This window comes from Cervus canadensis, chromosome 11 (genome assembly GCF_019320065.1).
Source record: "Cervus canadensis isolate Bull #8, Minnesota chromosome 11, ASM1932006v1, whole genome shotgun sequence".
NCBI lineage: Eukaryota > Metazoa > Chordata > Mammalia > Artiodactyla > Cervidae > Cervus > Cervus canadensis.
The window spans coordinates 34,692,314-34,707,438 of NC_057396.1; the positions used below are offsets into that span (position 1 = coordinate 34,692,314).

A 15,125-nucleotide genomic window follows, 5' to 3' on the forward strand; every position below is an offset into this window, starting at 1 on the left:
CTATAAAACCAATTCTAAAGTTTGAGGTCCAGTATGAATAATATGGCTCTAAAATAATACTGTCTGAAGTAATTCTTAGCATTTTAAAGCTTAATTTTAAATTATGTGATCTAATCTTATTGTTTCAGATCTATGTAAACTGATAATATAATTTATAATATGACACTGTTAAAGGAACTGTGACATTACACATCGTAAACAAAGTATGGCTCCTTCATAGAAACAAAAAATTGACAGAAAATATCAAGAACAGAGCTATAAGGGAGCAGAGTTTTGAAATACTATTGAAACTATGTTGGAATCAATTCAAACTTGATTGTTATGAGATGGGTAACAACTAAGGAAAAAACAATACAAAAAAATCCAGAAAATGATGGGAAAGGCATCAAACCAGTACACTAGAAAATATCAATTAAAAGCAAAAGAAGGCAACAGTGGAGAAATTCAGCAGGGAAAAGGTATAAGGAAACAGAGGATTTGAACAACATTGTAAATCAACTAGGGTAACAGGTATGTACAGTACAACACACACAAAACTGCACAAAGAACATATCCTCAGTTCAGTTCAGTTCAGTTCAGTCGCTCAGTCGTATCTGACTCTGCAACCCCATGAATCGCAGCACGCCAGGCCTCCCTGTCCATCACCAACTCCTGGAATTTACCCAAACTCATGTCCATCGAGGCAGTGATGCCATCCAACCATCTCATCCTCTATCGTCCCCTTCTCCGCCTGCCCCCAATCCCTCCCAGCATCAGGGTCTTTTCCAATGAGTCAACTCTTCGCATGAGGTGGCCAAAGTATTGGAGTTTCAACTTCAACATCAGTCCTTCCAATGAACACCCAGGACTGATTCCTTCAGGATGGACTGGTTGGATCTCCTTGCAGTCCAAGGGACTCTCAAGAGTCTTCTCCAACACCACAGTTCAAAAGCATCCATTTTTCGGTGCTCAGCTTTCTGTACAGTGCAACTCTCACATCCATACATGACTACTGGAAAAACCATAGCCTTGACTAGACGAACCTTTGTTGACAAAGTAATGTCTCTGCTTTTTAATATGCATCTAGGTTGGTCATAACTTTCCTTCCAAGGAATAAGCGTCTTTTCATTTCATGGCTGCAATCACCATCTGCAGTGATTTTTGGAGCCCAAAAAATAAAGTCTGACAGTTTCCACTGTTTCCCCATCTATTTCCCACATATCCTAGGATGAGTCAAATATGTTAGGACACAAAACAAGTCTCAGTAAATTTAAGACAACTGAAATTATACAAAGTATGTTCTCTGAACAATGGAATACAACTAGAAATCAATAACAACTGGAAAATTCACAAATATTTGAAAAGTAAACAACATACTTTTAAATGGGCCAAAGAAGAAATTACAAGTAAAGTTAAAAAACATTTTGAGGCAAATAAAAATGAAAACAACATTCTAAAACCTAAAACTGTTCAGAGAGAAATTTACAGCAGTAAATGCTTACATTTAAAAAAAAGAGAAAGATCACAAATCAAAAACCTAACAGAGTAAATTCAACTCAAAAGTAGCAGAAATAAAGTAATAATAAAGATTAAAACAGAGCTAAAGCAGAGAACAGAAAAACAATACAATGAATCAACAAAACCAAAAGTTGGTTTCTTTTTTATCAAAATAAATTTGATACATTTTTTAGTTAGACTGACCGAGAAAAATCAGGAGGATATTTGAACTGTTAAAGTCTGAAAAGAGAGTGGGGCCATTACTATAGATATGACAAGTAAAAAGGATCATAAGAAAATGCTATGAACTATATGTTGTTATCTTTTAGTCTCTAAGTCACGTCCGACTCTTTTGCAACCCATAAATTAAATAACATAGATGATATATGGCCAAATTCCCAAAAAAAAAAAAAAAACCTATCAAAACTGACTCTAGAAGAAATTCTTCAGAAAATATGAACAAATCTACAAGAGATTGAATCAGAAATCAAAAACCTCAGAACAAAAGTAAAGCTCAGGACAAAATGGCCTCAGTAATGAATTTTACCTGACTTAAAAATTTAACACCAATCCTCAAACTTTTCTGAGAAAGTGGAAGATGCAACAGCTAGTACACAGATCCAAGGAGCCAATCTGTCGCAACTATGCATGTGAGTCCATGCTGATTCCACTACCTCCTCTAAGAGGTACTCAAAATCAGGTACTTTTCATCTTCTCTGAGACTAATGCCAAACAAATACATTTATTGTCTGTGGAACCCACTCTTCCTCCCTCTGAAAATCAGAGTACTGTGTACCTGTCTCCAGCATTTGAGAACTTTCCTCATTCTCCACAGTGCTCCAAGAAAAACAAAGGCTTTTGTTTGCTGATCTCTTCTGTAAATTCTCTCCATACCCTGGGACAAAAATCCATCTGTATTAGGATGTTTGACTATGTCTATGATGAACCACATACTCACCTATATTCTTCACTGATCTGAGACTTCAGTTCCCTTAGGGCAACTCTAGTTCCACCCTTTTCAGTTAGAAAGTACATCACTCTCCTTGCCAAAAAATACTGAAATAAAATGTGGATAAAAGAGAGCTCATTTTCTTTATGATCTGAAAGCCTTACAAGATCTGCCCCAAGCTACAATCCTGTATCCTCTTTAAAATTTTTGCTTTACACAGACACTCCCAAAGACGACTGCACTTCAACACGCTTTCACCACCCCTTGGAGCTCTTGCGTCCTTCTATACTTCAGGCTACCCTCTTACCTGCTCTTTACTGAGCATCTCTGGCTCATTTAGTCTGTTGTCAGACTGTGTTCTGTGCCTTGCTTCCAAGGCTATCCTCACCCTGAGCTCCTGTACTCCACAGTCATGGGCACACCCCATCAACACCCAGTCTCAGGGCCTCAAGCCTAGACTGAAGGCTTAGCCCTCATTTGGAAGGGACGAGAGCACAGATAAAACCAGATTAAAGCCTAAAGTGAAGTCGCTCAGTCGTGTCCAACTCTTTGCGACCAAGTGGACTGTAGTCTGCCAGGTCCTCCATCCATGGGATTTCCCAGGCAAGAATACCGGAGTGGTGCCATTTCCTTCTCCAGGGGATCTTCCCAACCCAGAGACAGAACCCAAGTATCCCGCATTGAAGGTAGACGCTTTACCATCTGAGCCACCAGGGAAACCCATCAAAACTAGATTATCTGTTTTCTACTATCTTTCTTTGGTATACCACTATCTTTGATAAATTTTAAAAGGCTCTCTGCCAAATCCTGAATATATACCCTAAAAGTCAGCATATGGTGAGCCTAATGCAATGCTGTCCAATAAAAGTTTTTTTTCTTCATTATGGAAATGTTTTATCTAATTTGATCGCCGTCAGCCATGTATAACTTCTGTGCACTTGAAATGTGACTAGTGGAACTGAGGGATCAGATTTTACATTTTAATTAGTTTTTAATAGAAGTTTCAACAGCTCTTTCTGGCTAGCCTGACAACTACTGTGTGGCCATCTCTCCTAAATAGTGCAAGTAAAGCGCTTTTTTTCACCTTGCAGTTCTAGACAATATCCCCTTATTTTACCACACTGTTCACCAGAAGATCTAACATTCTCTCTATTTAGGATAAATCTAGTGATATTTTTTAAAGTGTCATAATGCAACTTTTTCATCTACCCCCCTTCTTTCTTCCTAGTCCTGCTTCATAACCTCAAAACAGGAAATGTTAACATTTATCATATAGCTCCAAAGTTCCTAGTTTTTTCCTTCCTCCTTTGCATCACATTCCTCTACTTTCTATTTCCCTAACGTTGGCTCTGTACCCGCTGGACTTTGTTCTAACTAGGAACTTCTCACCTTCCTTCAAATTGGAGTAGAGAGGTATGAGTCTCAACGCCATCACCTTCTTTTCAACTACTGCAGTCAGATCACATTTATCATACTTTCATCTGAATGTTTTCCTTTGCTTGACAAAAAAGAAAAATGTGAAATCTCTGGAAATTAGTACAACAGTCCAACAGAGTTCCGTACATCTTGAATGAAGATGAAATTTCAATGACAACTCTTACTAACTACTGTCTTCTGGATTACCATCTGTACTAATCTCAAGGGCAAAGTACCCAGTCTTCTGACTTCTCAGGTTTAGTAGTATGTCAAGTACAGCACAGGAACTCCGTTAAGTTTTTCTAAAGAAAAACTGCATCGGTGACAATGAATCAAGAACATGGACTTTAGAGTCAGGGCTGAGTTCAAGTCCTAGATCTGCCACTGACTAAATACATGATTACAGGTAAGTTATGTAAAATATTCTTTCTGGTTATTAATCTAGAGGAGAGATAATAATAGTTTATACTTTCTATCAAAAAGACCTAGCACAGTTTGGTGTACTGTACCTTGAAAAAAAAAATCTCTCACAGGGCAGTTACCTCCAAGAATTATTGTGAAGGAATAAATGAAGAAATGTCTGCAAAGCACTTAACGCAGTGCTTGGCATGTATTAATGGTAGACATTTTAATTGTTATCATCCTTCTAACTACTGTGTTTTCTCTTTCTGGCCAGACATATGGTTTGCTTCTTATTAACAAACTAATACCAATTAATACAAGTAATATAGTCTCCCAGACACAGTTATCAGACTGTAAACTGCCCAGCTACAAGAAAACCTATCATTTAACTATTATTCAAATTTTTCCCACCTTCTAGAGTCTCTTATAAAGTACATTCAATTTATGGACAACTTTTGAAGAAGTATTTTAAAGCTCTGAAGTCAATGTTGAGGAGACTGGCAAATACACTATGACAAATTACTGCCAAACAACAAAAATGTGAGGCAGAAAAGTGGACTGACACGAGAAAGGAGCACAGTATATAGTAAATACTATTGAAATACAAAATGATTTTCATAACCAAGAAAAATATGGACAAAATTATTATTATTATCTTTTCTTCATTATTATAATACTTTGGGAGTACCTGTAAGTGTCTCAGGCAAAAGATATCTAAGCAGTTATAGACCAGGAGTCGACAGGGGAAAAGCACTGGGCTAAGATTCAAGAGAACACTTTTGAGTCCACATTTTACCACATACTCGCACCATCTTCACCTTTCTGGCTTTTAACTTTTTTGTCCATAAAACAAAGGAAAAGACTATCAGAGGTTCCCAAATATCATGAGAATCACTTAAGAAACCTTTTAAAAAGTACAAATCTCTAGACTGAGCCTACTGAATCAGAACTCTCTGGGAGCAGGTACAGGGAAATAGTGTTTTTAAATGCAACTCAGCTAATTCTGAGGTGCAGCCATTGGGGAACAGTGTACTAGAAAGCTAAGATTCCCTTCTACTTCTAAATTCCATGGTTTGTACACTTCTGCTTTCTTCATTCTGATTTTATGATAGCGAGATCTATCAGAAATTTACTCAAAATAGCTAGTCTAGCAACACCGCTAAGATTAAACCAAGTTGATCTCCTATCTCATGCCTTCTGCATGCACAGAAGTCACAGTATAACAGATAAAGGCACTTCATAGGAGACCTAGATCTATTTACGAGCCATGGGAACTTGGAAAAATCATATAACTTCTATATATTACCTTTCTCATCTGCAGGGTGCTACTGGACTAAAATGAGAATATTGTACTAGGAAATCTCTTGTACATATTATAATAGTTTAGCATTTAGTATATTGATGAATATTTCTAAGCTCTTTGTAATCATGAAAAATTAAATATAGTGTATATTGTGGTTATTAAACTTAAGTATGTATGTAATACAGTTTAAAGGTTTTTCAATAGAAATGTTAAATTTACAATGTTTAATCTATGTTTCTAAAAATACATTGTTGCAAGTTTAACAGTCTATAAATTATAAATGTAAGAATCTAGTTAGGTAATAATAGATTTTGAAATCCAATGAAAGGCAATCTGCACTATAACAACTGAAGAATAGAAATTTTGATCCCAGCAAGAAACACTAACTAGGAATATTACTGAGTTTAACATCGATTCTGATTGCCTGAAGTACAAATGCTAATATCCAAATTGCTTATGGATGGAAAAAACTATAATTCTAGGAAAATTAAAAATGACAATGACAATATCCAGTGTATGTGTTCTACCCTAAAATTTTCTAATGGAAAATTGGATCAACAGCAACAAAAAAGATACCCCAGGGTACAGTTTCAAAAGTCAATATTTTTTATCCTAGCCATAATATAGATTCATTTGCTTATTGTTAGTTTCTTTCCTGGATTAATGCCTACTGACTTTCTAAAAGACAGAGTAATGACAAACACGTGTTTCAAGAAAACAGAATTGCCACGAACCGAGGAAGGTCAGATATATTACGTCAGAAATGAACTTTCTTCCACAATGGCACATTTCAAGCATGAACGCCATATGTCAGAGAGAACAGTAAATGTGAGGCATCTTGTCACTTATTTTTCTTTTTAAAGGAGGAGGCTGGAACAAAAAACTGACTTGGTTTTCACATCTCTTAGTATTTTTTTTAACCATGAACAAACAGCGGAAGAGATTAAGTTTCTTGTGATTCACTACCATTGCCAAACCTTTTACATTCCTGTTTCTTCCATTCCATGCCTTTTTCTTGGCTTTCCTCATTATACCCCCTTGGTTTATGGTACCACAGCCTATTCCACAGGCCTCCCAGGGACACCCTTGGGTGCTGTTAATTTAACCAATACACTTAAAACTAATTTTAAATTTCTCCTCTGTAATAACAATTCTTCCTAATTATCTTGTAAATTATTCTTGCCATAATTACCATGCGTTTAACTTTAATTACAATGAAAGGAAGAGACAAAGAAGAAAGAACTTGGATTATTAGTCAAACAATTTATCTAGACCCTACAATGAAGGCAAATGAAATGCCAATTAAAACCTACAGTTCTTAGAAAGCTGAAGTGTTAGTCACTCAGTTGTGTTCTTTGCGATCTCACGGACTATAGCCCGCCAGGCTCCTCCATCCATGGGATTTTCCAGGCAAGAATATTGGAGTGGGTTGCCATTTCCTTCTCCAGGGATCTTCCTGACCCAGGGCTTGAACCTTGGTCTCCTGCATTGCAGGCAGACTCTACTGTCTGAGCCACTGGGGAAGCCCAGTGAAAGCTAAAAGGTGAATTAATAAATATCTGAACATATTCTACAACATTTAAAATATACTTCTTCAAACAAAAGTGCTCACTGTAATTGATGCATCATTATGTCACAATTACAAAACCAAAAGGTTGATAAAAATTAGGTGGGATAAAATTCAGGGGCAAAGGTCAAAAGATTTTCTGAACTTTTCCTCTATCTTCCTCATTTTCCTGCAGCTACATTATTATAATTTTTTAAACAATCACGTTTAATGTGTTAAGGGGCAGGAAAACTTTTCCCATAGAGGGTAAGACAGTAATATTCTAGGCTTTGTGCCATATATATTCTTTCTTGTTGCTGTTACTTTGAACATTCCTTTAAAAATGTAAGAACCACTTTTAGTTCACAGGCAGTACAAAAAGAAGCCAAATCCTGGATCTAGCCCAAGAGTTGTAGTTTGCTAACCCCAATGTTACTATATGCCTGTTACAATTCTAAGGATCTATAAATATTCAATCATTCTACTAATCCTGTGAAGTTGGTGTTATTATCATCATCTCCATTTCAAAGCAGGGGAAGCTGGGGTACAGAACTTGCCCAAGGTCACAGAACCAAGTAAATGATGGAGCTGAGATTCACATCTGGGCAGATTGGCTCCTATTCTCTACAGGTTCTCTATGTACTTTCTCTATTACAAAGGACGTAAGAGTATAAAATGTAGGAATTGAGGCCAATTCAGAAACCTTCCTGTTAATAAAGAAAGGAAATGTCACAATCAGACTGGAATTCAACTTTCAGCAATACGGGATGAGAGAAGACAAGAGAACCTTCCAATTTCTGAAGAACAGCAATGTCAAACAACTTAAGAGACTAGACATGTACGATGTCATCAAGTCTAGGGGTGAATACAGTCATGTTCAAGCATGCAAGAATTCAGAAAGCATACTTTCCATACAGTCTTTCTTCAAAGGTTCCTTGAGAATGTACTTGAGCACACTGAAGGAATACACTGAGCAAGAGAAAAACAGTTACGTTATTATGGAAGCTCAAAGGAAGAAGAATCATTTGTAAGGAAGAAGGTAGGTAGGATCTGATTACTCCAGAAAAAAAAAAGGAGGGGGGGTCAGGGGAGGAAAGGGATGAAAATAGTGGAATGGGGGAGGGTAGTGAGAGCAGTAAGGAAGGACAGCTCATTTCAGACAGGGGCCATCTCTTGGTTATCCCTGTGGATTGCTCTTTGGTTAAAAAAGTATCAAAATTAGCATCTGAATAAAGTCTGCCTCTTGAGAAACTTATATGCAGGTCAGGAAGCAAGAGTTAGGACTGGACATAGAACAACAGACTGGTTCCAAATAGGAAAAGGAGTACATCAAGGCTGTATATTGTCACCCTGCTTATTTAAGTTATATGCAGAGTACATCATGAGAAACGCTGGGCTGGAAGAAGCACAAGCTGGAATCAAGATTGCTGGGAGAAATATCAATAACCTCAGATATGCAGATGACACCACCCTTATGGCAGAAAGTGAAGAGGAACTAAAAAGCCTCTTGATGAAAGTGAAAGAGGAGAGTGAAAAAGTTGGCTTGAAGCTCAACATTCAGAAAACAAAGATCATGGCATCCGGTCCCATCACTTCATGGCAAACAGATGTGGAAACAGTGGCTGGCTTTATTTTGGGGGGCTCCAAAATCATGGCAGATGGTGATTGCAGCCATGAAATGAAAAGACGCTTACTCCTTGGAAGGAAAGTTATGACCAACCTAGATAGCATATTAAAAAGCAGAGACATTACTTTGTCAACAAAGGTCCATCTAGTCAAGGCTATGGTTTTTCCGGTAGTCATGTATGGATGTGAGAGTTGCACTGTAAAGAAAGCTGAGCACCGAAGAATTGCTGGTTTTGAACTGTGGTGTTGGAGAAGACTCTTGAGAGTCCCTTGGACTGCAAGGAGATCCAACCAGTCCATCCTGAAGGAATCAGTCCTGGGTGTTCATTGGAAGGACTGATGTTGAAGTTGAAACTCCAATACTTTGGCCACCTCATGCGAAGAGTTGACTCATTGGAAAAGACCCTGATGCTGGGAGGGATTGGGGGCAGGCGGAGAAGGGGACGACAGAGGATGACATGGCTGGATGGCATCACCAACTCGATGGACATGAGTTTGGGTAAACTCCGGGAGTTGGTGATGGGCAGGGTGGCCTGGTGTGCTGCGATTCATGGGGTCGCAAAGAGTCGAACACGACTGAGCGAATAAACTGAACTGAAAGTCCTTCTCAAATTGCAGTTCTAAAACAACACAGATTTTGTTAAGATCGGCTAGGAGGTTTCTAAAGTTTTCATGCTTTTTTACATGTTTATGTTACTTTTGTATATGAAATATATCAAACTAATCAAATTTTGTTAATAGCTGTCACTTTAGCAGAATCAAGAAAGGCAACACATTCTTAGCATTTATTCTAGATAACAGGCGAGGAATCAGCAGGGGGGCCAAGTAGTCGAAGTTCTTTGAAAGAAAATTACTTAGCCTCTTTGCACCTCAGTTTTCCTCATCTGTAGAACAGAGTTAAACAGATGACAGCAGCAGTGGCAAAGCAATAAAGAGTATGGCTTTCCCAGAGCTCAGTTCAAATCTTGACTCTGCTACTTCAACAGCTGTGTGACCCCGGAAAAAGTTTCAACTTTCCTAGTTATCTGTAAAAATGGAGCTAACTATGTAATCAATTTCAAAGGACTGTTAAAATTGAGGATGATAACAGGTATAAACCACTGAACACAGTGTTTGTGTGTAAGCACAAAGTGTTCAGTAGATACTATTGATCTATACTGCCAATGCAGTTTAAATACACTGTCCTCCCACCCCAAAGCTTTACAGTCTGGATCTAATAACAAAAAAGCTACAAAAATTGAGCATACTAAGAAAATTAATTTGATTTAGTAGCACCCAAATTGCCAGCAGATATTATAGAAAAATTAAATGGATTAAACTCAACACCTCTGCTGTAATACTCAGACATTTAATTTTCAAGCTTTCTGTCTGTGGCAGTCAACTACGAAAGCCAGATAACAAGGCTATTATGCCTTGAAGTCCAAAGCAAACATTAGTTGGAAAGAATTAAGGAATTTATTCTAGAAATTCTAATATCCATACTGTATAGAAATTGCCTCTCGGCTTAGTATGATTCCTAACTAAAAAAGAAAAAAAAATCACAAATATAGTGATGTCCTCTTGGGGTAATCAACATATCTGATCTGCAGGTGTTTCAGTACTGGCTAAAGGAAAACTTAACAGCCACTGGGTCTTACAAAGTAGCCAATGGTATGTAAGCAAATTAAAAAAAAAAAAAAAAACAGTAAATAAAATCCTATGAAAAATAAACTAGAGTAGATTCTAAAACAAAGCTCTACAGTGAAATCTACCTCATCAAACAGTATATCACAGGAATATCCTTAAGTCAAAGTAGGTCTACAAGTTAACCTGTACTTTAGAACCCTTATGGCATGACTGTTCTTAAGAGAAAGTGTTTAAGCTTTTACTTCTCATCTGGAAACATCATTTGTCTGCAATTTTAAAAAGACAGAGAAATACTTATCACCTGAATTTCACAAGCTGAAACTTTTCTTTAACATTTTAAAATTATCCATAGAATTATCTTGATAAGGGTTGAAATAGTGAGTTTCAAAACCAGACTCAGTTAAAACACATCTTGGCCACTATCCATTGTGTTATCTTAATGATCAACAATCTCTCCACTTTTCAGTTTTCTCATCTATATAATCATACATATTTCTAAAATAATGTAGAAACCTGCATGTTTAATATCTGTCTCGCATATTAGTAAAAATCTCTATTAGAATAAGGATAGTTTCTATCAAGGCAACTGGCCTGAACTCTTCAAAAAGTCACTTTATTCGGGAAAAATCATGGTGGGGAGAGTGTGGTTGTAGATTAAATAAGATGAAAAAGATATAACCACATGCAATATATAAACCTTGCCTCATTTGGAAAAAATGACAACTATAAAAGATATTCTGGAACTTTCAGGGAAACAAAGAGTGGATATACAAGTATTAATTTTCTTAGCTATGATAAGAGTTTCGTAGTCATGTTGGAGTCCTTTATTTTAGAACGCATGCTTAAGTATACAGGGTGAAGTATCATGATTTCTAGTGATTTCAAATTGTTTAGAAAAAAAAAAAGAAAACTGAGCGAATACAACACAATGTTAACTATTAAATTCAAGCAGAGGATACACAGATTTTGAATGAATTATTTCAACTTTTCTGTGTGGTTAAAAATGCTGCGAAAGATTGAAGGCAGGAGGAGAAGGGGATGACAGAAGATGAGATGGTTGGATGGCATCACCGACTCAACGGACATGAGTTTGAGCAAGCTCTGGGAGACGGTAACAGACAGGGAAGCCTGGCGTGCTGCAGTCCATGGGGTCACAGAGACAGGACATGACTGAGCGAGTGAACAACAACAACAACAAATTTTCATAACAAAAAGATGAATGAATAAAAGAACAGAATCATATGATATGTTCTAGAACCTGTTAATATGTTCCCCCTTATTAACCAGTGAAAGAAAAAGCATTTCAACAGATGCTGAAAAAGTACAGTCTTGGGAGGGACTTAGTCTTTGTGCAATTAGAGAAGAAAAGCAAAATCTGAGATTGGAAAGAAAAAATGATCTCTTACAGATGACATTATTTACTTGGAAGCTTTAAGAAAAACAACTTAAAATTTATAAGAAAACGTAAATTCAGCAAGATTGTTCTCAATATATAAAATTAACTATTTTAAATTTCAATGTCAGAAGAAATGATATATGAGTCAAATTTTACGAAATTTTGAGTCAGGTGACTCCTATGCATAAAGCAGGACGATCATCTAGGCTCACCTACTAGCAGACCACCACACCCTAGTCTGAAGAGTATATAATTAAAAGTCATGCCTTAACAGAATTATTTACTTCTATGTGTGAATCTGAAAATTCACCAAGATCTCAGAACTCATACCCCATAATATACCAGAAATATTGGTCCATTTCCAAATTTGACAGATTTAGAAAAATAAACAGAAGTAATGGGAAGTAAAATAGAGAAAGCAGAGGAAGAGGCAAGAGACAGAAACTAAAATAGGAAATTGAAAAAAGACACAATTGCAGTTTTACTGTCTCTTTTTTTTACTATCTTAAAAGATACTTTTACATGATAAAACATTCACACCTATAGTTTTGACACTCTATAGAATCCTCACAAACCCCTTGTTATAACTCTATGTTGACAAATATTAGTGAAAGGAAAGAGTAAAAACTAAAATGTTCAAGCATTTTAGAATTTGAATGCCATTTTTTCATATTGTCCTTTTGTAAAGCAATATATGGAAAAAATATATGGACTATATGGAAGCAATATATGGGGGAAAAAACGGAAACAGTGACAGACTTTATTTTCTTGGGCTCTAAAATCACTGCAGATGCTGACTGCAGCCATGAAATTAAAAGATGCTTGCTCCTTGGCAGAAAAGCTATGACAAACCTAGACAGTGAATTAAAAAGCAGAGACATGACTTTACTGACAAAAATCCATATAGTCAAAGCTATGGATTTTCCAGTAGTCATGTATGAATGTGAGAGTTGGACTGTAAAGAAAGCTGAGCACTGAAGAAATGATGCTTTTGAACTGTGGCATTGCAGAAGACTCTTGAAAGTCCCTTGGACTACAAAGAGATCAAACCAGTCAATCCTAAAAGAAATCAGTCCTGAATATTCATTGGAAGGACTGATGCTGAAGCTGAAACTCCAATACTTTGGCCACCTGATGCAAGAAGTCACTCATTAGAAAAGACCCTGATGCTGGGAAAGATTGAAGGCAGGAGAAGGGGACAACAGATGATGAGCTGGTTAGATGGCATCATCGACTCAATGGACATGAGTTTGAGCAGGCTCTGGGAGTTACGATGGACGGAAGCCCGGCATGCTGCCGTCCATGGGGTCGCAAAGAGTGGGATATGACTGAGTGACTGAACTGAATTGAAAGAAATATATATACTACTCTCCCCAAATATGTAATATGTAATAATAATATGCCAAATTGACTTTTCCATAATATGCACTTAAAAAATATGAAGAAAATAAGTGTGTCTAAACAATGGGAACAATATTTTCATTGGGAATAACAATTACATTAGGTATTTATGAAACTGCACAAAACAAATTTTGTTATCAATATTTTCTGCAAGGCAAAACAAAACATCTAGAATGCTAACCTGATATATTTTAAATTGTTCTCTTTGATGTGGCAAATACATGATCCATCCTAGTACATTTTCTTGAATAGCTGTATTTTTTAAGATCATTATTTTCCTCTCAAAATTATTTAGCCATTAAAAGTGACACTAAAAAAGGCCTCAAATTATGCATAGCTCCTCAGAGGATATTTAATCTGACCTATTTGTCACATGCAACTATTCTGGAGCCATGGTTCTCAACCAAGGTGCCCCAATAAAGTACAGTCATTCAGACCCCATCCATCCTCTGACATGCTGTTTGAGTATTAACCATTTTTACTAACAATGGAAACATTCAGGACAGTTAGGTACCAGCATGTAATCTAGATATAAGAAATATTTTTTAGTAAGCTTTATTATTTTTATCTTATCTCCTTTTACTTGCCCCTCTGCTTGCCCAGCTTTTGACATACCATCTCCTTTTCTTAACTTGAACATGTCAGACACACTCCTGTCTCAGAACGAATGCCCTTGCTCTTAAATCTTCTCCTCCAAGATACTTGCATGTCTCCCTCCCAAACCTCTTTCAGGTCTTTTTTTTTTTTTTTTTTTTGGCTCAGATGTCAATTTCCTAGGAAGGTCTTCCTCAAATACCCTGTTTAAAATGACAACTCCCCTCTCCACCCCCAGAACTCTCTTTTTACCCTTCCTTACTTAATTTTGGTCATGGCCCTCACTCATCAACAGCTGACCATTATTAGTTTTCACCTTTATTTTCTGTCTCCTTCTACTAGTATATAAGGCCATTGACGGCAGTTCCTTTATGGGAACTAAATTACATCTGGATGGCTAAAGAGCAACAAACAGAAAAGCATTTCTACTAAGAAAAAAAATTAATAATATTGAAACAATAGTACATTATAAAAAAAAAAAAACCCATTAAAACATGCTCTGAGTTATATGCCAAAAAGTCCTTAAATTAAGTACATAATCACTATTTAGAAGACTGATCTGAAAGAAATCATTTTTCCTCTATATATTTCAAGTTCCACATCTATAAAATTGACATTACAAGGGTGTCATAAGGATAAAATCAAAGTAAAAGGCTTTAAAAGTTTATAAAACTATACAAAAGTAAAGTGACAGTGGTGGGGTAAAATCAAGAGTTACTATTTAGAATATGAACAAAATTCTAAACATCAAACCCATTTGAGAAATTCTCTACATTTCTCATCTGAGAAATGCTACATTTGAGAAATTCTCTACCAGATGAATGTTGAGAAATTCTATATTTGAGAAATTGTTTACCTCAGAATTTGAGAAAATTCCCTACCTGATGAATTCTGATGGCCCGCAGAGCTCACTTGCCCTCTACACAACCTGCAAACGTCAGACATTCACTTCCCAATCATTTCTGGAGTTATGGTATTAGCATATGCCCTTAGATCAACTACTCAGAAACACACATCAGGGCTTTAAATTGGGGGATAATGATGCAGTGGGGGGAACATCAGAGAATCCATTCTGGAGACAGACGGAAACTGGTGACAGCAACATCAAGGTTCTGACCTAATAGTGTCATAATCAGAGCTAACAAGTAACATTTGTGGGTTGGGATAATGAAGGTGCAATAAGTATTCATTGTTGGTGGCAGCCATACATATATCCACCGATAAAAACCGATGAATGTTGTGCTGTGATTTGGGGCTGTAGTCCTGTCTGCTGCTGTGTAACTTCTCTTTATTTTTGTCCTTTTTTGAGACTAGTTTTCCAGATTTCCCAGTGACTCTCTGAGCTGCTCTACATTCTTTCAGCATTTCTTTTTCAGTTTTTAAAACAAAG

General features: G+C 36.7%; 1 protein-coding gene across 3 annotated transcripts in view; it reads right to left on the bottom strand.

Annotated features, from left to right (window-relative positions):
- PDE3B (phosphodiesterase 3B) overlaps positions 1–15,125 on the bottom strand; it is a 175,093-nt gene that overhangs the window by 99,218 nt on the left and 60,750 nt on the right. The gene's annotated exons all lie outside the window — the stretch shown is intronic.